The 26,569-nt window shown below is 36.4% G+C and overlaps 1 protein-coding gene across 7 annotated transcripts in view; it reads left to right on the top strand.

The window, feature by feature from the left end:
* Positions 1-26,569, top strand: part of SMPD3 (sphingomyelin phosphodiesterase 3) — a 119,769-nt gene that overhangs the window by 33,699 nt on the left and 59,501 nt on the right. The window lies entirely within an intron of this gene.

The raw sequence follows: 26,569 nt of genomic DNA, 5'->3' as shown, positions 1-26,569 counted from the left end.
AATAGAAAAGAAAGTTTCTTTAATAGATTTTTTTTTTTTTTTTCGACAAGCATTGCTGAAGACATTCTGAGATTTGGTATCTTACATTCTTGTGAAGCTCTCTTCATGGTCATTTCTTCTAAGGGGAAAACTTTTGGTCATGAGTTAATTTATTTCAAAGGTATCTACATGCTGTTTGAGCTTGGAGCCATTTCAATTAGGAAGGTGATTGCTCACGCTGGCCATAATGTGTTTTTTTTTTTTTTTTTGTGGTGTTTGTGTGTAGATTTTTTTTTGTTATTGTTGTCTTCAGGAAACCTTGAGGGTGTTTGATGTGGAGTAATGCTGAGTAATATGCTGCACAAAGAATGTTTGCAAAGTAACATCAGTCAGTCTTGCATTTTTTTAGTAGAATTAGCTGGGGAGTAGAAAGCTGGAGATTTTTTTTTTTTTCAGTCCTTTACATCACTAGAAGAATGATTCTGCTGCTTAGACACTTAGTAATCAGACACTCTGTAGCTTCTGATTTCCAGCATGATCCTATGTTAAGAAAAATGTGCTTTACTGCAGTAGCTCCTTAAGTTAGTATTTGGGTTTTATGATGGTTTTTGTGTGTCTGTAGGAGAGACTGTGTTTGGCAGAATATTTTCTTTGGCTGAAGTTTTAAGAGTCATTTGCAGACATCCAAGCTGTAGAGAGAGGATTTTTTGAGTTCTCTCTGAATTGGAAGGCAATATCACCATTTCATTCCAGTTACTGGCTTGTGGTACATGAGACTTCTAAACCCTTCAGTTTGATTTTTCTGGCATTTCAGATTTTATTTAAATCTAGTCTACATGTTGTGTTGGTCTGGTAGTGTCTGTTTTTCATTCTACTGCTGTAATCCAACTATTAGAGTATGAATAATCAAGACTGGAGTTGATTTTAAAATGAAAGAATCACTGCCTCTCAGTATTAGCAATTCACTCATGAATTGGAGGTATACCTGTTTTCCTTTAAATACTACTTAAGGTCTAAATTAAAGCTTTCATCTATAAAATTTGAGGTGTTTGGAACTAAAATGATAAGCAATCTGGCTAAACTTTATCTATTTATTATCACGGGTTTGAAATGCATGACCTCGAAGGGATTTTTATACTCTGTTTTAGGTTTGTATAAACCCTAGGGTGCTATACAGCAAGAGGGTACCGCCTCTCCTCCCAAGTCTATTGTGAAGTCAAAAGGCACTCCTCTTTTCAGTGCTGTAAATTTTTTTACCACAGCTTAGCGAGTTACTTAACAAAAATATACTTCTTTTATTGCCAAGGCATCTATCTTTTCAAGTTTATTGTGGCTGTTAATAATAAACTTCAGTCCCAGTTTATGTTAATTTAGCCTTTTGAGGAGCATAAAATACTGAATTTAAATATTATTGTATTAGGTTTTAAGACTTAACGGGCTTATTTGGGACTGAGCAAATTTGGTAGCTGCCTTGAGATACTAATTGCATCCATAGAAACTGTGAGAGAGCTAGAGAGCTCCTTCTTTACCTTCTGTTTCTACGAGTAAAATGCAGAAATTGCCTTTTTGTTGTTGTTTGGTGAGTTGAGTGGTTTTGACCGTTTTACAAAAGCTATAAAGCATTTCAAATCTTTTAGGCATAGCACAGTAATAACTGCATGTTAGATTGGACTTCTGTACAGTCTCTCTCTCTGAATTAAATTGTATAATTGGTGCCTGAACGATGTAAGGAGAGCATATCTATATGTTATGCACTAATACATGTCATTGCAATAATATATGAATAATAAGTTATGCAGCTTGGTCTCTAAACTAAGGGGAACTAATTTAAGGAAAATAAGGGGACCACTTTCCCATGTTTCTCAATTTATATTCAATTGATACCTTGACTAATGTGCTTACATCTGTTTTACTATGAGAGTGGCATGGCCTCATAAAAGATTCACAAAATTAGAATAACAAAATGTAATGAGAGGGAAAGGAGTGCCTCCCTTACAGAGATGGTATTGCTTCTGCCCAGTGCTTCCAAGGCAGTCTCAACCCTTATGCATGTTGCATCAATAAAGGCTTCTGAGAAAGAAGGGAATCTGTAATTCCAGACTGTGTTCTCAGACTGTTCCTTTCTACTTATATTCTGATTTCAGCTGGTAGATTTAGGTCTGGGAGAATGGAATCAAATAAATTTATTTTCACAATTACGTAATTCCATAATTTTGGATTCTTGTCATAGTTTTCCTTGCATGAATTTATGGTGTATATTAGAATTCAAAGCCACTGAATGGTGAAATCTGGGGCACTTCTGTGTGCTAAAGGAAGTGACTTTAGTATCATTGCTTGTAAGAGGAGGAAAAAAGATGTACAGTCCCAAATGAATTTCATATAGAAAGAAAACTATGCTTGAAGGTGCAGGTAAAAATATTTAAGGTTTTGGTCATGGAAAATATAGTACATCTTGCACTACTTAGCCTCATGTGTATAATATACAATCTTACTTGAAGTTCTGTGTTGGGGTGGAACAATTTCTCTTAGAGTATACAAAGCTTAATGTTATTGTCTGGCACGCATCCTGCTGAAGGACCTGGGGAGTGTCAGAAGTCTGGTTTCTCAGGCTGAAGTTTCTTCTGCTTCTTGCTTTGTTTGTATGAGCATGTTATATACCTATACGCATTTTTGTACATGCTATATACTTGCAGACATCATTCTTTAGTGTATTGTCTCTTCATTTTCTCTAAAGTGATCTTACTGGTTACAGAAAAGTAAAATATAGCCCATGAGTCGTGTTACTTCAGTGAAAGAACATGGGATGTATGTTCATTGTGCACATATTGTAATCACAAAGGTTTGCCTTTACTGAAAAAATAGGACTAAAGTTTGAGCATTTGTTACATCTCAATTCTTCCCTCCCATCTTTATCACATTTATGAATATGTGTTTTGCAGTGTGAATATGAGTTTTTAATCAAGTTCAGTGATCCTATAAGGAAGCTGTTCAAGAATCTTGAATGTCTGACTTCTGTTTGTGTGGTTGGTAATTGGGTGGAAGCCACTGTAATAGTAAGCTTGAGCAGAAACTGCCTAATTTTCTTCGTGAGTTTCTTCTCAGAAGTGGACCAAGAACTGACCACTGAAGAGATATAACAGTAGTAACATCTATTGTTCTTGCATTCATTAATACTGATGGAAGTCGTGTGAGGCTCCTTTAAATGGGAAAAAGACTGACTAATAACATGGTAATAAGTTTTTTAATTTGAAGTGATGGAATGCATGTAGATGTCTTAAAAAGTAATCAGAAATTGAAATTAAAGACAGAGGTGAGTGCTCAGTCCTTGATAGGCAGCTGATGCACTACTTCTTTGCTGTTTCTTCCTTCCTCTGCCTCTGGCTAAAACAATGCTGCAGAGAAAGTTCAGAGGCCAGTTTTACTTCAGACAGTAGGCTGAAGTAGTAGCTGCACTGAAACAATTCCTTAGCTGTAGCTTCTGAACTATATGGTTCAGAGTTGTTGGATTCTCTTGTTTTGCTGTTAGGTGGAAGTTGGTTGCTCAGACTTGGTACAAACAGGAGGGAACTATTTAGCATGGGTGCTTTATTATGTAACTTTTTATAATTTTTTCTCTGTAAAATGGGCAGTCAACTAAAAATTATATACAGGAGAACTTTGTTATTTTAACATGTAATATACAGTTGGATTATTTCAGTCAGACATATGAACCAATTTAAAATAGAAAGCTAAGAAATGCTTTCTCTATAAATATCTATTAATATTTATTGACTGATAACTGTGAATTCTTACATTTTAAGTAGAATTTTTTTATGCTTTCATTCATTAAAAAGACACTTAATAGTCTTCATTGGTTCAACACAAAGTTAGCTCTATTTTTATCAGAGACTTGCTGTCTTATTTTATAAAGCCCATTGTTTGCCTTTGAAAGGTGCTGAATAGAGCTTTAACAGGAGACTAAATCTGAACAGCCAGAAAGATTTGAATATAAACTTCTCTTATTCTCTCTCTGGATTGCTTAGATTTTAATTTTGTGAACTGCAGCAAGAAGCTTAAAGACCTTTCCCTATCTTCTGCAACTTTAGCCACTGAATTTATTCACTACTGGCAAAATCCTGTATGTTTGCTGGTTCTCTATCAGCATCACTATTATTTGTCTTATACACATCAGAGTTTGCTTCTACATCTGTTTAAGGAAATCTAATATCTTTTGACCTATAGGGAGAAAAAGATTGTATACTTTGATGTTTTACACATAGACTGCTTAAAGAACAGATTCAATTTTTATGATTCTTTTATCACCTTTTATTTAATAAAGATAACTTTTTGATGAGTTACTTAAAATTATGTAGCTGGAACAGTGTATAAAAATGAAATTGAGTGAGACATTTGAATATTGTTGCATATTTAAATAGATATGGGCAATTTGGATGCCTCCATTATGAGCAGTTACAACAAGTTTATTTACCTGGTAATTGTCCTTGTAAAAGATGCTCATTCCAAGTTAATCTGTATACTATAGTTAGCAAATTCGCACCGTGTAGTAGTTTAACTCACAAGTACTCATAACTTTTATTCAAAAAAAAATAAGGAATTGCTACGTTATTACTTATTCCTAAGTCATTTTGAGTGATATCAATCAGGTTAGGAAATAGTAATCTTATTTATGCAGAAACAGGGAGGACTGAAAGAAAGTTAAAGTTTGAAACATCAGTCAGTAATCTACATCTTATTTAGGTCTTTTTTTTTTTTTTTTTTTTTTTGCTCCTTTTCCTGGTTTTTCAATGTAACAGTGCATTAAGAACTGGCCTTGGAAGCAGGCTTGATTAACTGTTTTTTTTTTTTTTTAAAGAAATTGTACTTTCATCTTGTTTGTAATTAAAAAACAAAAAACAGAACAGCAACACCACCAACAAAAAAAAAAGATAAGTACTTTTCTTGGCAGCCCTCGCTCAAAGGACGGGGAGCAAATGCCAAAGGACAGTGCATGCTTCCTAGTTTTCTGCTCCAGCAGGAATGTAGTCATTTCATTGTGAATTGAAACTAATCAGCTCAGCCCACAGCAGTCTTTCTGAATGAACCTGGGTCATGTGGATCCAGCTCAGATTTCTCTGCACAACACTCCTGGTACTGGGATTTGCTTCTACTGTGCTAGCTCAGAGTGGCTACATGGGCTAAATACACTTGTGTTTATCCTTGTTTTCATTAATGAAAGAAGAACTTGAGACTAGATAAAGCCCTGGGTAACCTGGTCTGACCTCATGGCTGACACTACATTGTACAGGAGATTGGACTGCAGAGCATGTGAGGTCCCTTCCAACCTGAATTCTCCGTGACCCTATGAGTATAGAGAAGGGAATAAGGCCTTTGACATGTTAATGTGTGGTGAAACCTATTTGGGGGTCAGTTCTTTGCTTAATCTGAAAATGAGTTAAGCTTTTTTAACTGAATAATTCAAGTGTGGGATATGTGAAGTAAATTAGGTTACTCAATTCAGGGGGGTGCAGTATCTTCTGAACAGAGTTGGTGCTGAACAGTCCTCTTGCTCAACCTAAATGAAGGTGAATGGTTCTGAATAATCAAATTCTGAGAACTGCCAGCAGTAATGTGGCTCATTAGTATGCTACAATCACTGTTTCACGGAGGTGGCTCGACACATGGACAGTACAACCGGAGTTCCCATCCATAAAAATGATGATGCGATAACTGTTTAGTACTAATCCAAGGGGCTGGCAGCTGTAATAATACCAAGTAATAAGTGGACTGCATAGCCTATACATCTTTAAAGAAATTAAATTTATTATTGCTTACTAAGGTAAGTTGAATATGCAAGGAACTTCCACGCTGTACAAACCAGTGATAACAGTTAAAACAATGTAGTCAATATCCATGTGGAATAAAAATGTGATTGTATGGCTAATTGTATGTTTGAAGTATAAATCCCGACTAGATCTATTGGTCCAAATATTTGACTGTTCACCTGCTGATAATGACCAGGTACTTTATAGCTGTCTTCCTAGCCTTTGTTTAGTTGAGTGTCAGTTGAGAAAAGTAACAATTACTATTTCTTCCTAAATCCAGTTCTTATTTTTTTTCCTGAAGAGTCTGAAATCTCTGTAAATTAAAGATCTGAGTATGCAAATGGTGAATCATCATCAGTTCCTACTGAACAATACTGCAGACAGAAAATAGGCCTTCCTGGTGAATTTTTCTGCATAGTTCTTGTATGTCAAAAATGGAGTAATTGAAAACAAAATATATTTCCGAATAGAATTGTTTTCTCTTACTCTACCTACTTAAGAAAAAAGAGTTTTGAACAAAAATGAATGTAACTTAGCACTTTTGTATTTTCAAAATGAAACATTTATGTTTTTATTGAAAATTAATTTTTAAATTATTTTCTGGAGAAGAGAAAGTATCATAAAATCAACCTACAATTATTTAAAACTAAGCAAATGATTTTGAAACAAGATTAAGATTTGAAGGGTGTTCACTTGAAGATTTTTCACTTTTGAGGAAAATGTTTCACTATTTTGAGCTTATTATTGACCTAGGAAAACAATTTCATACATAGCTTTTTGCAGAAGTAAACCCAGATGTATTTCCAGATGACTGTATTCATGACAAAAGTGAGATCAGTGTCCACAGTAATACTGAACGGTGCCAAATACTTGATCCTGGACATTCTGTTAGCATTAAGATCTTTATAGTCTAGTAATTTTGGCCATGTATTGTAGAAAAAAACAAGAAGGTGGTGCCTGCTCCCCAAAATTCTCTTTTCTGTTCAGATTTGTAAGAATACATGGCAAAGCAGAGGGAAGGGGAGGGGAAAATGACGTGCCGAAATCTCAGAGAGGGCTGTGAGCAAGAGGCACAGACAGAACTAGAATCTAGACATCAATCTAGGGATGTCAGCAAGCAGTTCTGTCTGAGCAATAGCAAGACACAAAGTGGGGAGGGGGAAGCAGATCTCTTACCCACAGGCTTTACACTGCATGTTTTAGCTCTCCTGTCACTTATGTGGAGAATTCTCTCATCTTTCTTGCATCACTTTTTTGTGCTTTATTTAGTACAGACTGTCTTTTGAATCTAGTAGTGCAGTATGGTGTGTGTTTTTTTTTTTTTTTTTGGAGGGGGGAAGGGATATGCATGTTCTACTTCTTTTGGAAAATGCTGTCTTTTTATAATGATTTTTTTTGCATTTCATTTCTCTTATAGTTCATACTGTTCTTTACCTGGTACTTTCTAGCTGCTGCTGGGCCAGTATAATTCCTGATAACTTTCATGAAGCCATTTATGGATGTGCTAAAGACAGGATATGTCGCAAAGACTTCACAGTTTGATGAGGTGCTTTCCAAGGGGACAGAGATCAAAATGGTCCAAACAGCAAACTCGGAGGCCAAAACCTGATCTTACATCAGTGTTGAGTCCCAGCAGCTGCACACAACCAGGCACACAGAAAAGAAAAAACTGGACTTAGAGGCACACCTTGTCCTGAATAGGGTGCTTATGGGGGGCCTGGAGGCACTTTCACCAGAGAGTACAGGGTACGTAATGGGGATCGGTCTCTGGACAAGTCTGATCCCTTCTGAAATAAAACCTGGAAAGGAAATCCAGTCTTCTCAATGAAGGGCTGTGATAATGCTTTTAGGACTATAATAACATAGTGCTACTATTTTTCCCTTTATTAGCATGAAAGGGAGAGAAGTTTGAAGCTAGTTTCCAGAAAATGTGGAAAAAGATTAAAGCAATTTCTAGACATTTCTGTAAACAACGTAATCAATTTAGCATGTAAATTTCCTTTATATTCTTGGAGTAGATTACCACTAGGTTGCTTTCTTTTTCTTTGCGTTGAAGTTTTCCAGAGAGCTTTCCAGGGATCCTCACAGTAGGCTTACAATTTTTGTTTGTAAAATATAGTTTTGCGGAATATAACATTTGAGTGTATGGGATTTTTGTTTTAATCTCTCAAGAACTCTCAGACATTGTGGGTTCAAGTAAAAATAAGCAGCTCAGCCATACTCACAGTCATGCTGTAAAATTGTACTTGCAGGTATTGCTCATACAAAGCCAAATGTAATTGCTAGAGAAGGCAGCAGGAGATCAGACTCGCTTGTATGTGAACCAGGTTCACAAACGGCCGCAGCGATTATCAGCATGACTTCTGTATGTACCACTGTTCCACTGCAGAAAGCCTTAGAATGATTCTAGAACCTGTCATCAAAAATTTGTCCTTCTATTACAGAGATTGAACTTGTCTTATGTAGAATGGTACTTAAATCACAGTTAGTAGTTCCAAGCTTCTTATTTTCTTTAAAGTCAGGTTTGACCAAAATATTAGCAACCAGCAGGTCTTTTTCCTTTACTAACCACAGGGTACAAATCTGAGGTTTTCAACTGCTGCTAATCTGTTGTTGAATCCCACTGAGGAGAAAAAGTTGCTGCATAATGATTTGCAGATAGATCTTTAAAATTGGAAAGCAATGTTTATTGGAAAATACACAAAGTTCTTGTTGTTTGGTATTAAATTATACAAGTTTTTCATTTGAAATAGTTTGTAGAGCATTAGGTTGAATATGCAGTACCAATTAGAGTCTGAAATTTATTGTTTTGGGGGACCAACAGCATATTTATGTTTGCTTGGTTTTTTTTTTTCCAGGAAATACCGAAGTATTAGGGTTGAGATTGTCATTTGATTTTGATTTGTTTTTTAAATCTTCTCAAGCATTTGATAACGGAAGGTGTTCTGGAATGTTTATGGTAGCTGCAAAATAAAAGTAGGCTGCCAGGAAGACTTTTTCCTGTTTTGTTTTTGTTTTCAAGAAAGCTGTTTACAGCTCTGTTTACAAAGGTTTGTGCATATGACCTACTGAAGTGGAGATGAGTATTTGTAAGATAAAAGTCAGTGTTAGCAGTAGATCATTATATATGATTTTTCCTTCCCCGCTGATCCTTGACTAGAGAACTGTTCTTATCTTTGACATGTTGGTATCAGATGTTACAATCATAAATGTATGGATGCAGGACTTGATGTGAGAGTTCAGCTTTGTTTTCTATAGACATTAATAGAATAATGTAGGAAACTTCTTACGTTGCTCATTAGGAGCCACATTCTTCAGTCCAGGGAAGCCGGTATATGGTGTTCCTTGGTACCCCTAGGAAGATTCTGGTTTTGATGTAATCAGTGTTCATTGAGAGTTGCATGTACTCTGACTCCATCAGTACAGCAGGAACTGGTTACAGTCAAGATCTCTCTGCAAAACTGCAGTAATTATCTGCAGGTTTTCCACCAGTGTCACGATTATACCATGTGCTGAACACAGCTGCTGACAGAAGAGGGTGCTGAGCCCAATGCTGGAAAATAGCCATAGCTGGCTACTGAATGCAGGAGGACAAAATGGATATTCTTTAATTTAAAAAAAAAAAAAAAAAAAGCCTGAAACTTCTGATGTGTTGTAGGACATTAAACATCTATTACAGATATTCATATAATGTAAACTTTGGAAGCAAAGGGTATTAATATTGTAAATAAATTAATATTTGGAAGCCTCTGGGAAGTTTGTGTGTTCTACTGATACCTGCAGATTTCAGATGCAGCTGCAGTTAACTTTTTTCTATATGCTCATACAAAAAGTTGAATCAGTGTCTCTGAAAAATTATAAGAGAACAGTATGTCTGTCTTTCTGGCTGCCTGCTTCAGAATGAAGTAGTTCAGAGACGCAAGAAAGCAGTCATTGTTTTGTCTTATCACTTCTTCACTGTATGTTCAGTTATACAATTCAAGCGGTGACTGTAAGGCATCCAGTATTCAGTAAAGGGTGCTGTGGAACCACGTGGAGGGTGTTAGACAGGAGTTTCTGCTAAGTGTTTAACTTGCTGTTCATTCCATTTTGCTTATCCCTTCCCCCTCTCACTCCCCCCCCTTTTCTTTTTTTACAATGAGTTACTAAAGTAATTAGAGCAAATTTTGTTTTGGAAATAGTCATTGTAAAGCCATGATTACTAAGGAATGTGCATGCAGTACTTAGTAATTCCTTCTAGGATTTGTAGAACTTGGTGGAAGAACAAAACCATAGAGGTAAACATCAAGACTGATGCATTAATATAAAGTAAAACCCATGATTAACTGGTTACTGAAAACTAATTTAATGACTCTACTTTACCACATACCTCTCTGATGTTTTGTTTAGCAAAGATAAATAACAATGCTGAAAATACCATGTTTGTTTTATTGTTCTTTACCAGCAAAAATCTGTTGTGTTTTTTTTATATTTCCTCTTCAGCAGGCATCGCTAGAATTTGTGAAAGGGTAGTAAGTAGGTCATGATAGCAAGGGAAATGTATTGTTGGTTAAAATGTGGTTTTTGTTTGGTGTTGGTTTAGTTTGTGAGGTTTGTTTGTTTTAAGAATATTGTACCTGGGAAGTGTGAAATGTCTCAGTCATGACAGCAATGAATGGCAGTGATGAAAGTACAAAAGAAATGTAATGCAATTTATTTAGCTGTTGTAACTCATCAGCAAAATGTAAGGCAGCATTTTGTATGACAAATGTGCTGGCGAATCCAGAACTGAAACATAACTTCTGATTACTGCTGGGAATACTGTGCTTGATGTGATAGAGAAGATTTGCTAAGAGCATGCTGAGCATTGCAATGCCATTTAATAGATACTTAGAAGATGAACTGGATTATGTTGAGAAGTGGGGGAACTCTATTAGGGAAGTGGTTACTGAGAGCCTCAGTGCTGCTAGACTGCTAATACCATCTGCCTCTTTATCTTGGAATTGTCTTATTTGCAAGATTTCTGTTTACGTAGCTTTAGAAGCTGCAGTGCTTCAATGTGCAGGATTCTGTAGCTATAATAGGCTTTTACAGTATGGATGGGAAAATTATCCGTGTAAAGTTAGCCAGCTGACTTTAAAACATCATAAAAATTGACGATTATTTTTTTCCAGTACAGAAGGTAGTAAAAGTCTCTTACAGTGCATCTGATGTATGTTTACCAACTGGTATCAGTGGCAGCATTTTCTGATTATATGCATCCCTTCTGAGGCTGTGTGATGAAAAGGCATCAAATGTTAGAACTACTGATGGAGCATGTATGCAGAAGATATTTAATAAGTTTTCTATGTCAAATTCTGAAGCTTGTTATTGGATTTCTTTTAAATATGGTGCTAGATTCGCTGTTTGTTCTTATTTACAGTATACTCTGTTGTGTCTATGGCAGTTACCCATATTTTTTCTGAGAGCATCTGATACACTGTCAGGAAGAGTTATAACCTCCGGTCCTAAGTGCCATCTTGATATTAAGGCTGCAAAACCGGCATTTTGAATCCTGAAGAGATCTCCTCTATTTCTTTACCTGAATCTCTGAAACAGTTATTGGCTTAGTAGAAGGGGGTTATGTTCCCCATTGTAATTAAAAAAAAAAAAAAAAAGTAAAATTTGGATATTGTGTTCCAATTGAAAGGGAAGTGCGACATTAGAAGGCAGGAGAGCATTTCTCGAAGTGAAAGTAACTATCTGTAAAGACTGGCAAATTACCAAAGAGCGGCATGTACAGAGATGACAAAAAATAACTAAAAGACTTAATAAAATATGTAATTAAGCAAGATTAAAGGGATAAAATACCTAATGTGAGGGACTGGTGGTTTCTTTTAGCCATGTTAGCAGTAATAACAACAACAAATTTCTCATGGGAAGTCTCAGTCAAATTTAGACATAGACATTGCTGTTCTTTAAGTAGAATTTGTTAGGTACAGGAACAAATCAGATTATTATTGTAAGCCTGAAGGTCTACAGATATGTAAATGAGATATTTTTAATTCTGAGGGATTTCACATCTAAGATGATCTATCTTAGAATTCTCTGGTTTGAGAATAAACAAGTGAATTCAACATTTGCTCATGAGTGAAAAGCGTTCTCTCTGTTCTTGAAGCAGTCAATAGGCTGACTAAAACTGTTATGGCCTATCAACTTTTACAGCAAACACCCCCCTCTGAAGTAGAAAGGAAGACGGCCTGGGAAAACAGGACTTATTTTCTTGCTCTGACAGTTTAGTTATGGGTGATTACAGACAGACACGGTACTGCATGATATGCTTTATGGAGCTGATGTAGTAAATAAGTATACTCCATTTCCTTTGTTGGAAAATACATTTTATTTTGATAAACTTGAAGTTCCTATAGATAAATACAGTGCATTCACATTTGAAAATAAAACCAAGTAGTTTGCTGAGAATTAAATTAGAATGGAATTACTTTCCACCGTGAGGGTGATCAAATACATGGAGCAGGAGTCCAGAGAAGTTCAGGCATCTCCATGCATGGGGGATATTCAAAGCTTCAACTGAAGAAGGCCCTGAGCAACCTGCTGAAAATTGTCCTTGCTTTGAGCAGTGGTTGTGTGTGGGTGTTAGACTAAACCAATCTAGAGCTCCCCTCTCAACAAGTTTTTTCTGCAATTCTGTATCCTCCTTCTTCCACTTCCTTGCTGAATGCAAGGTTCCCCACAGTGACTTCATATTCGTGCCATCTCTGTTCTGTTATTTTCTGGGAGGACAGGAAGAGTACTGCCAATCGTGAGGCTGGGAATAGGAATGTTCTCTCTTTCCAGTTCCTTCCCGTCTCTGCTACAGAAGTAAAAAGGTAAACCAGAAGGTAACTGTTAGTAAAGAGGGGAAGAAGAGACAGAGGAACAGTTTTGAACCAGTTGCACATCTGACATTGTGCCTGTCACTCTGCTGCAATGGTGTTTCAATGCCAGAATTGCCGTATCACCAAGGTATTTGAGAATAATTTCGGAACGGTGTGTTTACCTATCTCAGTATCCCACTCTTTTTGCTTTGGCCCTTTGTTACCCGCTTGTGAGGATGGGCTTCCTGATAACTTTGCTTGAGGCACAGAAATAAGTTCTGGAAAAGAGCAGCCCTTTCCAGCTTGTTGCATTTGACCTTTCTGAAGTTGTTTCCAATTTCCTGATCCAGATGGTTGAGGAAATCTTTCTAATAGAGCAAATCTCTACAGATGCAAACAGTTCATTAATAATTCAAATTGCCTGAATTAAGACAGTCATTCCATTCTTTATTCAGTGTTTGAATTAGTGTAATCCTATTTCCTTTATTTCCTGTACTGCCTTTACTAAATCTTATTTTGATATAGCATATGATTAGGTCATGCTATGAAATAACATGTTGTAAAGGGCTCTATGGAATGATTTGGGTCATATTAATTTAGACAGTAAAGACAAGCATTTATATGAAAAAAAATCTTTTCATGTAAAGACCAGAAATGCTTATAAATAGCGCATGGCATTGTATGATTACATCCAGTCATTTGCAGTGAAATCTCAGTGTGATGATCAAACTGCTCTAACTGTAATTTGGATAAGAAACTTCCAGAGAAGTTAGGTCTTCTATTTGGTATTTTCTCTATATCTACTTTTATGTAATTTGAGCACTTCCTGAATATCAACAGTAAGGATTTAGTTTGAGAAGGGTACAAGGGTATTTCATCTTAAAAATGAGGTAAAGTTACTGTTTCAGAGATTAGTTTTTTTATTAGTTATAGAAAGAAATGGTTTTATATGAGAAAGATGAGAACATGCTGTCCAGTTCACTACATGTGGTAGAAATATCTGGATTTTCTAATGATTCAGAGGAATGAAAAAAAAAAAAAAAAAAGCAATGCAGGTAACAGAACCAGTGATATGCAGAACAGGATCTTTGTTTTGAATTCTTTAAGTATGTGGCTATGTAGTACAAGCTTCATTACTTGACTGGTCCCAGGCTTCCTATATAACAAGAGGACAGTTGTATGCTGTTAGTCAGAATCTTAGCATGGGTAAAAAGCTGGTGAATATGCCTGAACAAGTTTTGATTTTTTTTTATAGTAGTTTTTGGAAGTTTATGGATCATATTGCATTGAAACATGGATTCTGTACTTACTTGACATTCTGTCGTTCAGATGTTTCAGTGACTGTTCCAAAGTGAATTTGAAGAAATTGTATCTTATTTATGATTCATGCTCACTTGCCATTGTGTATTTTTTATTAACACTGATTTTCAGATTTATCTTATTACTCCTCATGTGTGACTACAGTAGCTATGGAAGCGAGTGAACACTTAAACTTTGTGGGAAAGTAATTCTAATTTGTTTTTCATTCCCAATGCCTGTATAAGAGGTTACATTTTTTAGAAGTTAAATTTGTTCCAAAGCTGCCATGCAGAACTCAGTACCAGTGAGTCACAAGTATTGCTTAACCCACACTGAACAAGCCTGGACTTTTACACTAGGAGAAACAGTGGAGTCCTGCAGAGCGAGGCTTGTGAAGCTGAACTGAGCTGAAGTGGAGGTGAAGGACCTTATTGTTCAATCAGGAAGAAAAGCTCTTAAATAGTAGGTTGGGTTCCTAGCTGGCTTTTGGCCATACCTGCTGAATCAGTATGTTGACAAAAACCTTCACTAGTGCGAATTGGGCTCTTGAGGAAAGTGGGGATTGTAGGTACTAATCAGAATAAGTTTGCATTTTTTTTTCCTGCCAGTAGAAGTGTATTTGTTGCACTGAGCCACTTCAGTTGTTCCTCTCATAAATGCTGCTTTGAAACGCAGATAGTGTCCCCCTCCGTCTTAGCAGGTTTTCTTTGGGCAGGGGAGAATTGTTTGTTTTAAAGTATGCATTGTTCTAGTGGACAGGAAGTATAATACTTCAACTGCTTTACCATTGGTTTACAATTGGTTGCATTTTCTTTGAGTTTTATAAAATTGACCAGTAAAGTAACAGTATTATAGCATGAAAACTCCAGACCCAGCCCTCCCCCTCCCTCACCTGCAATAAATACTGTTTCTGCAAATATTAGGCACATAGCAGTATGAATAACCAGACATTATGGCTTCTCCTTTGTCAGAGAGCAATTGTTATGTTGGGTGAACCTAAACAAGGAGGTATATCCACATCCACTTGTCCCCAGTGGTATTGGCCAAAGCACCCAGAATGATCTGGGGGAGATCAATTTTACTGCTGCATAACATTTTAGAGAATGGGGGAGGTAAAGTGGAAGCAATGAGAACTGGGAGAGATCTTAAAGGCAGCCAAGGCCAAGATACTTCTTTTAATTATATTACTTTCCATAGTTCGTGTTTTTTTGTTTTGTTTTTTTGATGTAAGGAGCTGGGAAAGAATGAAGCTGAGATGTGATTAATGGTCGCCTAGACTGCAATATGAAAGAAACGGATAAAATGCTTTTGAAATAGATTTGACTTTTAAAAAAGAAAGAGAATCTGTTATTGCTCTGTTTCTTACATCATCATTTGGAGAATGAGATACACTTTGGCAGAACAAACTGTAGTTGAGATACTGCTGTGACAGCACATCTAACTCACGGTGACAGAAATTTCCAGAAGGTGTCAGAGCCATGTTCTCCATTTGCTTCTGCAAGAAGAGGTGGGGGTATTACTACAGGGTGGTGCAAAGAGGCTTCATGTCTTATAGATGCCTGGAACGCCTAGAGAGTAATTTTAGTCAGCATATTTTTGAACTACTGAATAAATCCTGGCATGTATAAATTACAGTTATATAAACCTTTGGATTGACAAGATTACCTGATTCACTTGATGCTTGCCACAAGGATGTATTGCAGCCCCTTACCATTCCTGCAGCGTGTTCTCTGCGGGCATTGTCTCGTGAATTCTTACATTGTTTCTTACACAGCATGGGCCACTGGGTCAAGTTGGTGCATGTGGTACAAGTGGAGAGTAGAAAAGGACAGCACTGGCAGTCAGTCATTGGGGGAACCCTTCAGACTGTTATGGATAAGGTTAAGCTGTATGCATTGTGATTTCCAGGCCTTTCTTTCTGATAATCTTCTAATATGTCATGTTTCGTTAGTCTGCAAACTCTTCTGTGATAAAATAGTGGGAGCATGGTTTGACGCACTCTGTTTTAAAAATATTAAAATTGATGGGCATACATTTTTGTCCTGTACATAATGTTTCATCTACAAATACAATGGCTATTAAAGTCACTTAAGGGTCAAACTTATTTGAAAAGCCTCTTCATTTTACACAAAGAATTTTTTAAGTGTACTTGTAGATCTTTAAAAGTCTTTTTGTAATTTTGCCTGATCTTCTGCTTTTCTACTAAAATGGATAGTGAAGTCACCCAAGTAAAACTGAAATTCTGTCCTTAATGTGACTGTTGTCAGACTGACAGAATTTTTGATACTTTCTTTTGACATTATTTTGAGGAGTATGGCCACATGTAACTTTTCATGATTTATTTATTTATTTAGTTTAATCTAAGCTGTGTTATGTATCTTCCTCCTGCAGAGTTGCTTTTGTTTCCAGACAAACCCTATCCTCTCCTTTTTTGCCCCAAATAAACAGTGCTATCATTCTGAATTTATGTGAATTTGAAGCTAACAAAATCCATGTGTGACTGCTAATAGGAGAAGAAAGACAGCCGTAGAGCCTGCAGTTACCATGCCAACACTGTTCCCTGGGGTGTAGCCACACAGAGATGAACGCTGTGAAATTAAGCTCTGTGTGATAGGTAGGGAAGTACCTTTCCATGCGGCTGTGCTCTATTTGAAGCTTTTGCATGTGTTATCTTCTACGGTTTGTATGTTCAATGTTGTGTTAATCTGGTCTTTCTGTTGTTCCCTTCTCCCTCTGTGCACACTTCAGTTTCTTTCTTTTATGTAGCATGGAGGAACCTGACATTTCAAAATGTCTATAGTACCTTCCCTGAAAAGGGGATTACAAAATGGTTGCAGTACTATGAAGAACGAGGGTGTTCCAACGCAAATTCTGCCTGCCAGTTGCCCCTGTAAAGTTGTTGGAGTTGTACTGTGCTTTCATTTACTTTGTACTTGCAGTCTGTCTGTGGTAGCAACCAAGGAACAAGCAAAATGTTTCACAAGAGGCCACTAGCAAAACTCGTGCATGAGACACTGGTGCAAGACAAAATTTTCTTTAAGAAATTTTTGTGTTGCATGTGATTTTTCTACATTTGCCAGTAGCTGGTCCTAGGTATTTGACAAACACCAAAGACAGACATCCTTTTTCTTAATATTCTACAGGTGCTTACCTAATGCTTCATCCCCCTTTGGAGTCAGAGCACCTTACACCACAAATACACCTTCCATAAGTTCAGGAAAAGGGGCACTGCTCCATATTCTTTTGCCCCACCTTGTGTTCGTGCTTCCTGGGGTTGGGAGAGATGACAAGATTAGGATTTCTCATTCTCAGTAGATTTTTAAGCAGGTCATAAATTTCTAAGGCCATCACAGAGCTTGATTAGAATTATATGCTAAAATTTTAGTGTTGGCCCCTTGAATGTTTTGAAATGGTGACTGTGCTTTGGAAAGCACCTGTTAATACCTTCACCAGCTTACTCAGTTCTTGAAACAAATCCTGTTAATGAGTTGAACACGTCAATTTTCTTCTGCTTTATTTTTTCCCTAAATGCTCCACTCACAAATACATGTGAAGTACAGACAGAGCTGTTTATAACATGGTGAGCTTGCCAGGTTTACTTACTTGAACTTTCCTGGAAACCATGGATTGGTTATGTAAGTGGAAATTCTGTGGGATATTTTACTAAGTTTTTCAACTCCCTGAGAGGTTAACTTTGTGCACTAGAAATGCCAGTCTGGGAGATTTGGAATGAAAGCATCATAAAGCTTGTGCAGCTCCAAAATTCAGTAGTCTGTTTAGGTTTTTCATGGGTCGTGTTAAAGAAAACAGTCTTCAGCTCAATTGCAGCTAATTTAAATATCTAAATTACCATGTTTCTACATATTACTTTTGGTAAGGGAATAAAGCAACAGAGTGGAATTAATGTTAACTGCACTTATATACGGTCCCAATGAGGTTTCCTTCCTTCTGAACCACAGTTGCACTAAGGAATATTCAACACAGCAGCAAATGTACTTAGTGTTTAATAATAAACACTGAAAATGCAGCTAAAACATAAAATCTCAACCAAAGAGGTAACTAAATGTATTACTGTTAGTTATGTGGAATTATAAAAGGATTAATGCATAATGTAACTGAGTTCAAAAAGTTGGTCTGCTAGTAGATATTCAGAAACTTACCAAACCAAAGCAAGTGGAACATGGTTTAGGTCTACTGGGTGCAGCTGTGTAAACTGGAGACTTACAAATTAAAGTTTAAAGATAGCTAAGATGCTAACACATCTGAGTCTTTCCTGTCAACCAGTGATTTCTTCTGAGAGTGTTCTTCTGAGGATGCAGACAGAACTTCAATTATTTAAGTCTTTATATTGTACCAGGCTCAACAAGGTTGTTCTTGACATCCATAAGCATCGTGTTAATGAGGCCTGAACTATAGAAAGGGGGATGAGTGCAGAACATCTAATTAGGAGCTGCTGCCTAACAGCAGTTACGTTGAGACATAGTCCACGCAGAGATGATACACAGATGATGGACTCTAATTTTGTATGATATACATATATTTTATGTGATATGCATAATTGTCTGTCTTGGATATATATCTGATAGCTACCATCTGTCTTGGATCGCCTCATTTGTGCAGTAAGCTAAATTCCTGTGACTCAGTACAATGTACGAATCCTTGAGCAGTTGAGGCGGGCTCCTTATTAATCTACAAAACTTGACTGTGAAAACACAGAAGTTGCAATTCTGGCTTAACAAAGATTTTCATAGCCCCAGTCCTTTCCTGTAAAACTATAAATTAATTAAGCTGAAGGGAAGGATCTGGAGCTATAACTTAATAAAACTTGCCTTTTTAATATTTTTATAGAATCCCCTTGGACAGATTATATTTTTTAGGTGGTAGGCTGTAGGGCTTGCGTGCTGACCAACTGTATGGATGTAATGAACTTTTCATTTGATTAAAAACATCCATAAGCACATCCCAACTTTGCAGGGTTTTTCTTTTAAGTAAAGAAGACTGTCACTAATATTATGTCATCGACTTTGGATTTCTGTTGGCCTTTTAAGAGCTGAACTGCTGCTTTTAAGGCCAAATTCTGCAGCTGATTCACAAATTAAACTTCTGTTATCCAATGGAATGACCACATTACACTATTCTTGGATGCCTGCTGCTACTCTATTAAAAAAGGTTCTGCTATTATGTTTGTGATCCAGCTTAAAGGAAGACTGTTTTTTGGAAAACATTCACTTGGTCATATTAGCTAATGAACTGAGCAGGCCTCAAATGTAAGAATTTTGTAAAACAGATTGTGTAAATTTACTTACTGCAAAAAGAAATGCATCTACACTTGCAGCTACTTAAATGGGAAAAACCAGGTAATAGCAGGACATGACAGCTATATGAGTTGTGTGTTCCTGAAATTTATCAGAAATATTTCACCCTAACTAGTGGTTAGTGCAAAACCTCTAATTATCAAACATGGGAAATCAGCTCACAGAAAATGCTTTAATCTTTGCATCATGCATTATCAGCCAGAACACCTGAAAACATGATTTAAGAGGTAACCCTATGCACTGCATCTGTCTACCTTCCACTACGCAGGAAATGAACTTGGTATTCTGATGCATAAGCGAAGCCATGCCTCTGCATTAAAACACGTCGGATTGTCTGAATGCGGAAATTAACCACCTGATTGAAAGTGTGTCTCATAAATATTAACTCTAACTGCACTGTAAAAGTAGAAAGCGTATTACAACATCTGGTTAATAAACAAACTCCTTTTTAGTGTGTCTTACCCTTCATCCACTCCTGTTTTCTTCAGGAATGCTTTCAGAAGATTGTCACTTGACTTTTCCTGTAGTGGATTCATTTGTCAAAGACCAGAGCTGTGGAGCTAGCAGCTTGATCGTAGGGTTTGCTCATGTGCTAATCTTTATGTGCTGAGCTGCTTTCAAGCTTAAATCCTGAAAGATGTACTTAAAATGGAGATTGTGCATTGCTAAATAAGCCTTGGTTTGTGAAGGAAGAGTGAAGGAGAAAACCAAAGTCAAAAAATGGGCTAAAATGGAGCACGACACAGTTAACTCTAATCCTGTACTGGCAATAGAAATTATAATAAAAATGTTAGCAGTCGTATTAAACTGGCAGTGGGTTGCTCTCAGAGGAATCTCTTTGAATGTTTAAAGCCAGTGCAGCAGAGTTCTGTGATTAGAACTTCCCAGGACGATAGTAAAGTCTGTTGAGTATCCCCCTGCAATTCTAAAATCTAAGAATAAAATTTACCTCACTTAATTACTGCCCAAGCAAAATAGCTTGAGTTGAACTATATATCTGAGAAAATAATTAAGACCTCTATAATGTGCTTGTAATTGCTGTTATTAGAAGAAAGTAGTTCCAGGTTTTTCTATGACACTGCCTGGCAGGTCTCAGTGCTGTTTGATTCCTTTCTTTGGCTGTTAGGAAAGCTGGCCACTACACACCTACTAGCAGGTCTTGCTAGCTACTGACAAGATTAAAAAAAAAAAAAAAACAAACACTAAATTGCCTAAATATCTTATGTTGATAAGGGTAATAAGATAGGATTACTTAAAAACAAACAAACTACAACAACCAAACACACCAAATTCTTCAAAAGAATTACCTATTTTTTCTTTTTGGGATTTTGTCTTAATGCCAATACTTAAAATTTCATTTTTCAACATTAGTTGTCAGAATACTTCAAAATTGTATGTTTTTGTCACTCTTCAGTGTTGTTTTACAGTAATGCTGCTAAACATACTTAGCTATGAAGAGTGTACAGCACGCAGGAGTTAGAATACAGGATGTTTATACAGCTCATCTTGGGAAAAATGAATATACATCAATATCAGCATAATCCATTGACACGTTGGGCAGGGTTGCTATTAATATATCTCATTTTTAGCATGTTAGCTATTCACTGAATGTTTATATGATAGACATATTAAACTGGAGCCTTATGTAACAGTCCATCAAAATATTCAGGATTATTAAATATGAGTCATAACAGAGAGAGAAGGAACAATATAAATAATGAAGATTAGTGGAAGTAGAATTAAGATTAAATTTGAATGGGAGAGCTGATGAGATAAAAGGATACAGTGTAGAAGGTGGTCAGTATAAGGAGATGAGCAGTTCAAGTGCATTTAATGTCTTTATCATAAAAAGACTAACAGAAATGTGTGAGATGTTATTAAACATTTGCCATTTTGTTTAGGAATTCTCCACTGCAAAACAATTCAATATGAATAGATAGCAACTAGGAAGTCTATGCTGGTGACTTCTTAAATGAAAGACAAAATTTGAACTGGAAACTCTATTCCAGATTCTTATTTCCTCGTCTATTGTATTCTAAGCTACCAAGGAGAGCAGATGCTGTGAAGTTTTTTGTCATTTGTTTGTTTATGCATTTATGTTATAGTTTATGCTTATACTTTTGTAGTTACATTTTTCTTAAAGCTTACGCTGTGCGTGTGTTTGCTTGCACAAAGAGGCACCCAGGCATGCAGAGTTTAGTAATAACAAATAATAATAGCGTTCACCTCCTTTGTCTGTACGCTGATGGCAACGTGTGTTCCATTAGCGCTCTGATTGCAGTGCTCTTGTCAAGATTCCTGGTTTTTGCTGCTGGATTCTGAAAGCACTTGATCAATTGATCTTGGAAACGTGCTGAGCTTTTTCCTAAAGCCTTTCAGACTCACAATCAGCAGGGGAAATTTTTAACAGTTTTATTCTATCAGTAAATCACTGAAGTAGAGAGATGGGGGAATCTATAAATGTTTAACAATTTTTGTTGAACCAAGAACCTGTATGTAAACAGAAATTTCCTCTTCCTGCAGTATTTGTTTTCAAAACTAGGTAAAAAATACAAGAATCTCAATAGGACACTACGTGTTTTTCCTTGCAGTCAGTGAATGAAGGTATCTTTTTCTATTTTCTGGAAAACTCCCTCTATCATATGCCCTTAACCCAGCTAATTTTTTAACTTTTCATTTTACCTGGTGTATTTTACAGCATTTTGCTCCATTCTGTGATGACTGTAGCTGTCTAAATGGATTCTGATGGGCAATATTATTACTGTAGGATACTAGACTGTTTGTGGCTTGTCTAGAATGATGTGTGTAAGCAGGACAGTGTGTCATACAAAGACATTTGTTTTTTACTGCTGTTTTCAAAAATTCAAATCCAGATTATTGTTTCTGCAGTGGTATATTGTCCCATAAGTACCTATGTCAGACTTCATTGTTTTCTTTTATTTTTTTTTTAATCTCTCCTTTACTTGTCAATGTGTTTGAATAATTACATGACCTGAAGTTCAAGCTTTGCTGCATGTTTGATAAGTCATGAACTACAGCATTGAGAGAATAAATAAGAAGCTTTGTGGTGAGAGAAACTTGGTAACTTCCAGCTAGGTTTTGAGTCTTTAGCTGTTACGCACATCAGCGTATGTTCTATGCCAACATATGTCATGTAGGACCTGAACAAGCCCTTGACTTCTTGGGACTGCTCTTTGTGAATTCTTTTACATCGTTTCTCTTGTAAGTCTTCCCTCCTTTTAACAACACTGCTCAGAGAAAAATTCTAGAAGTTAGTATTTTTTGCAACGCTCCTTCACCCCTTCACAAACGTGTTTTCTTTCCAAGTATGCATGTAAATAGCAGACTTGTACTACATGAATCACCTTTTATTTCATGTTTTTACGTTTTAATAGGTTATATCTTACAGGTGTCTGTAAAAACACAAACATACTTTCTATATAACCACTTTCTTTCTATATAACCATTTGCACTTTTGTATTTATAGTATCAACTTAGCAGAAAATATTAAAAAGGAGAACAAATATGACAGGAAATTATAGTGAATATTAGAAAGTTGGAACTAAACATGTGATAGGTTCATAGTAAAGACAGTTAGACCCAACTTTGTATCTATAGTTGAATGTGACAGTTGCAAACTTAGCAGCTGGTGCTTATCTGTATGGCTGACAGAGCAAAGTTTTTACTTCAGTAACACACATTCCAATAATTCAAATATTACTTAGTTTATATATGCATTAGGAAAGGCCCTTTGCAGTTGAAGTCATGATTTTGTAATCCTTCGAAAGCGAACTGTGTGACTTGTTGGTCCTCTGACCTTTATCCTAGGCTATTGGAGCAAGTGTGGTTGGGTAAATGACAGCAAAAGCTTGCTAGCAGCTTTAGGAAAATCTCTACTGTTTCCAAAACCAGGGATTTTGCTTTCCCTTTGCATATTTCTCAGAGGGATTTTAGTGTCTTCTGCTGTAGCTTGGAGGAGTTTGTGCTAGTATTGCCTACACACTGTGCTGTATATTGGAGCAGTTTGACCTAGTATTTCCCAGACTGTGGCATGAACACCTATGTTCATGTCTAAATGGCATGTTAGCCATTGATTCTATCAAGCACTGACTGTGCTGATAAATCTATAGAAGAAATGGGGAAAGTGGATAAACCGTTAGTTAGACAGTCATGGGCTGATACTAGAAAATTAAAACACGAAATGCATAAAAGATTGTTTGAAAATACAGTGGTAGAAACTAGATGAAGTTGCTTGAAGAAAGTAAATGCTGTACGTGAACATCTTACTGGCATTATAGTCCTGACCAATACTACTTTTTGGGTAGTGTTTCTGCTCTGTTTTCTCCCACTGATTCTTCAGAGACTGTTTAAGACCTAAGGTGGGAACAACGCAATGTCTTGAAGACAGAGAACAGGACTCTAGTCTGTCTTTCAGTTTCTACTTCCAGCACTATTTTTTATTTATTACTTAGTCTAGAAACTGTACAGTTGAGAATAGCCCACTAGGTGAGTGTTTCTGAAAAGCCTTTGGCTGAGCTCTGCTCAGTTCCATTGAAAGTAGGAGTATCAATGCCTGCTTGCATTGGAAAAAGAAGCCTGTGGAGGCCAACAGGCTGACCAGGTTTGTGCAGACTTGTGAGGCGATTGTCAGAGTTTTAACCAAGTAATGGAATATCTTTAAGCCTCTTTCCAGCTAGTTTCTTGCTCACATTTCCTGCTCAGTTACTTTGAGTTCTAAATTCTAAAGGTAGCTCTCAGTATGAACTGCCTGGGAAACCTAAGTGTCTAGTTCAGAGCTTTCCTTTCTGCTTCACATTCAGGCAGCTGGACTTCAATGAGATGGCTTTTAGGTGTCTATCAGAATGAAATATTTCCCTTAGATCACAGTCAGTTTCTTTACTTGTCCTAGGACATCCTCAGAAAGTAGCCTTTCATCTCTCTTCCTGTCCCCATAGTCCCTTCCCATGCATTGCTTTAGGTGGTAGAATAATACAGCTTTAAAGCTTTTCAGATTAGATACCCTTCTGAGAGTACATGTAAGAGACTAAGATATGAAAATGAATCACAACTCATTGCATTCCTATAATTAGGCATAAGAGAGCACAGTGTGTCTCAGAACACGGAAAGATTGGTGAACGTGATGATTTCTCCCCCCTCCCCCCCTTTTTCTTTCTTTTTTTTAAGGGAAGATGTGGCAACAATATGATAATGATCTTGTACTCAGATATGCTGCAAGAACTGCCATTGTAAAGGAGATTAATGTCACAAAAAGGTAGTGTCAAACACATTACCTCTTTTTTTTCATACCTTTTTAAAAAACTGATTTCACCCAAGCTTGTGTACTTTTTGTGTAATTGTTATTCTGTGCAAACTTCATTTTAATGAAGCATAAAGTTGAGGAATAGTTCACACTTTCATTTGAATGAAAGCTGATCTTTAATGCAGCTGGAATGCGCATTTAAAAAACATTCATATATTCAGAATGTGTAGTCTTTGATTGTTGCAAATTAAATACTCCTTCAGTAGATATGGTTCTCTACAGGATCCGGTAGACTTTACCTTAACAGTAAAGCAAAATTTTTCTTTTGTTTTGTTTCAGGATCCTACTTGAAAATTAATCTACTGCTTATTGCTATAGAGTCAGTCTATAGAATAACCTCAGTGTATATAAAAGGGTTGCATTAGCAGGCTTAAATCAGAAGAAAATCAAAAATGGAAAAGTATCTTCCTATGTGTATATGTATATACATGTGTGTGTTTGTATTATATATGTTATATATAAGTTTATATAAAATCCATTTAAAAGGTGAAAACCTACATGTATAACTTTTATTTGCGCACATGAAAACTGAACTGCAAGTGCTTCTCCTGTCTCTTTATTGAAGCCTCCTGAGATTCAAAAAAAACGTGTTGGTCATGCTTTTTCTTTATATTTGTATCACATGGTATTTAGTGGAAACTATATTCCTAGCACCCTGTGAGGATCCACGTCGGCCTCCAGAAACTGATTTCAGCAAATAATTGTGAAAATGGTTTTACTTAACAAAGCTCTGCTGGCAAGTGATGACTGGTAAGAATGGAACAGATTTTTGACAGAGGTGATTGCTGTAAAATGTTTCTAGCTCTGTAGTTACCTCAAAGAATAAAGTGGATCAGTTTTCAAAGGCTGATACTGAAAATGGATTTTGGGATACTGTCCATATCTCTTGCAAATTATATTTGGTCTCAATACAAAGGGGATATTAAACCTTGAAAATAAAGTCCTGAGTACTAATATAGATTATATAAAACTTGCATTACCATTTTATATAAAATCTATTTCCCCAAAGATAGAACTGACATGCAGAAACATGAATTCTGATGTATGCTTACATACATACGCACACCCCTCTAGTGGAAAGATCCATACTTCAGATCCTTAAGGCTTGCATATTATTGTCCCCCTAGTTGGAAACACTTATTTTAAAATTGAATATTCTCTTGCAAAATAATGATTCTACTGAAAACTTCTTGAAGGTAGTGAAATGCTTGGGAATTTCTTAAGCTTATATTTCGTCAGGTTTTTTTCAGAAATACTTGTTTTTTCATGAGAACTTTCATTTCCGGATTTTTAGCTAAATGGACAATAGTACTAACTTGCAAAAATCAAACCAGCATGTTTGTATAAAACGTTGGTAGTTTAATTCCTCATTGTCTTGCTGTTTACTCGCTTAAGTGTGCACAGCCAGTGGATTCAAGACCATTAAAAAGGAGTCATGTTCATAAATAGTTGTTTCACTATATCTTTTTAAAATTATGTGGCTTTTAATCATAATTCTCCAGCATTTGTGCTTTTGTTCTGGTGATGACAGGAAAAGAATTTCACTGCATCCAGGAAAGTAATTCACTAGACTGTTCAATGCATTTTGGCATGTATAAGATGCATACTTCATCTTGATCTTTCTTTAGTTAGCAGAAGCAGTTGAAATGCTTTTTTTTGGTCATCATTTTCAGTGGCTTGTGTAGCAATAGGATTTTGATGTCTGAAATGATATTGATCATTTTACCATAAGTTACTTACTGACTTATAAGCAGACAACCTAATTATTCTCTTGTAAATGCCATCCTGGACCAGTCACTGAATTTCACAACAGGCAGCATTCTAGTGAGCAAATCTGGGGAAAAAAAAGTGACCCAGCCAATACGTAATTATTATTCTTCAGCAGCTGCTCCCAGTGGGTGTGACAGCCTGTTAATTTCTTTGCTATATAAGCTTGCGAAGAATTCCCTTACTGGTGCAAAGTTTTCTTTTGCTGATTCCCGTGTTTTCACCTTCCACTACCAATTATTACATATACTTTTC

The sequence above is a fragment of the Anser cygnoides genome, chromosome 12 (assembly GCF_040182565.1).
Source record: "Anser cygnoides isolate HZ-2024a breed goose chromosome 12, Taihu_goose_T2T_genome, whole genome shotgun sequence".
Classification (NCBI taxonomy): domain Eukaryota; kingdom Metazoa; phylum Chordata; class Aves; order Anseriformes; family Anatidae; genus Anser; species Anser cygnoides.
The sequence above is the reverse complement of the archived record's forward strand: the minus strand, read 5'-3'. Positions and strand labels throughout refer to the sequence as shown.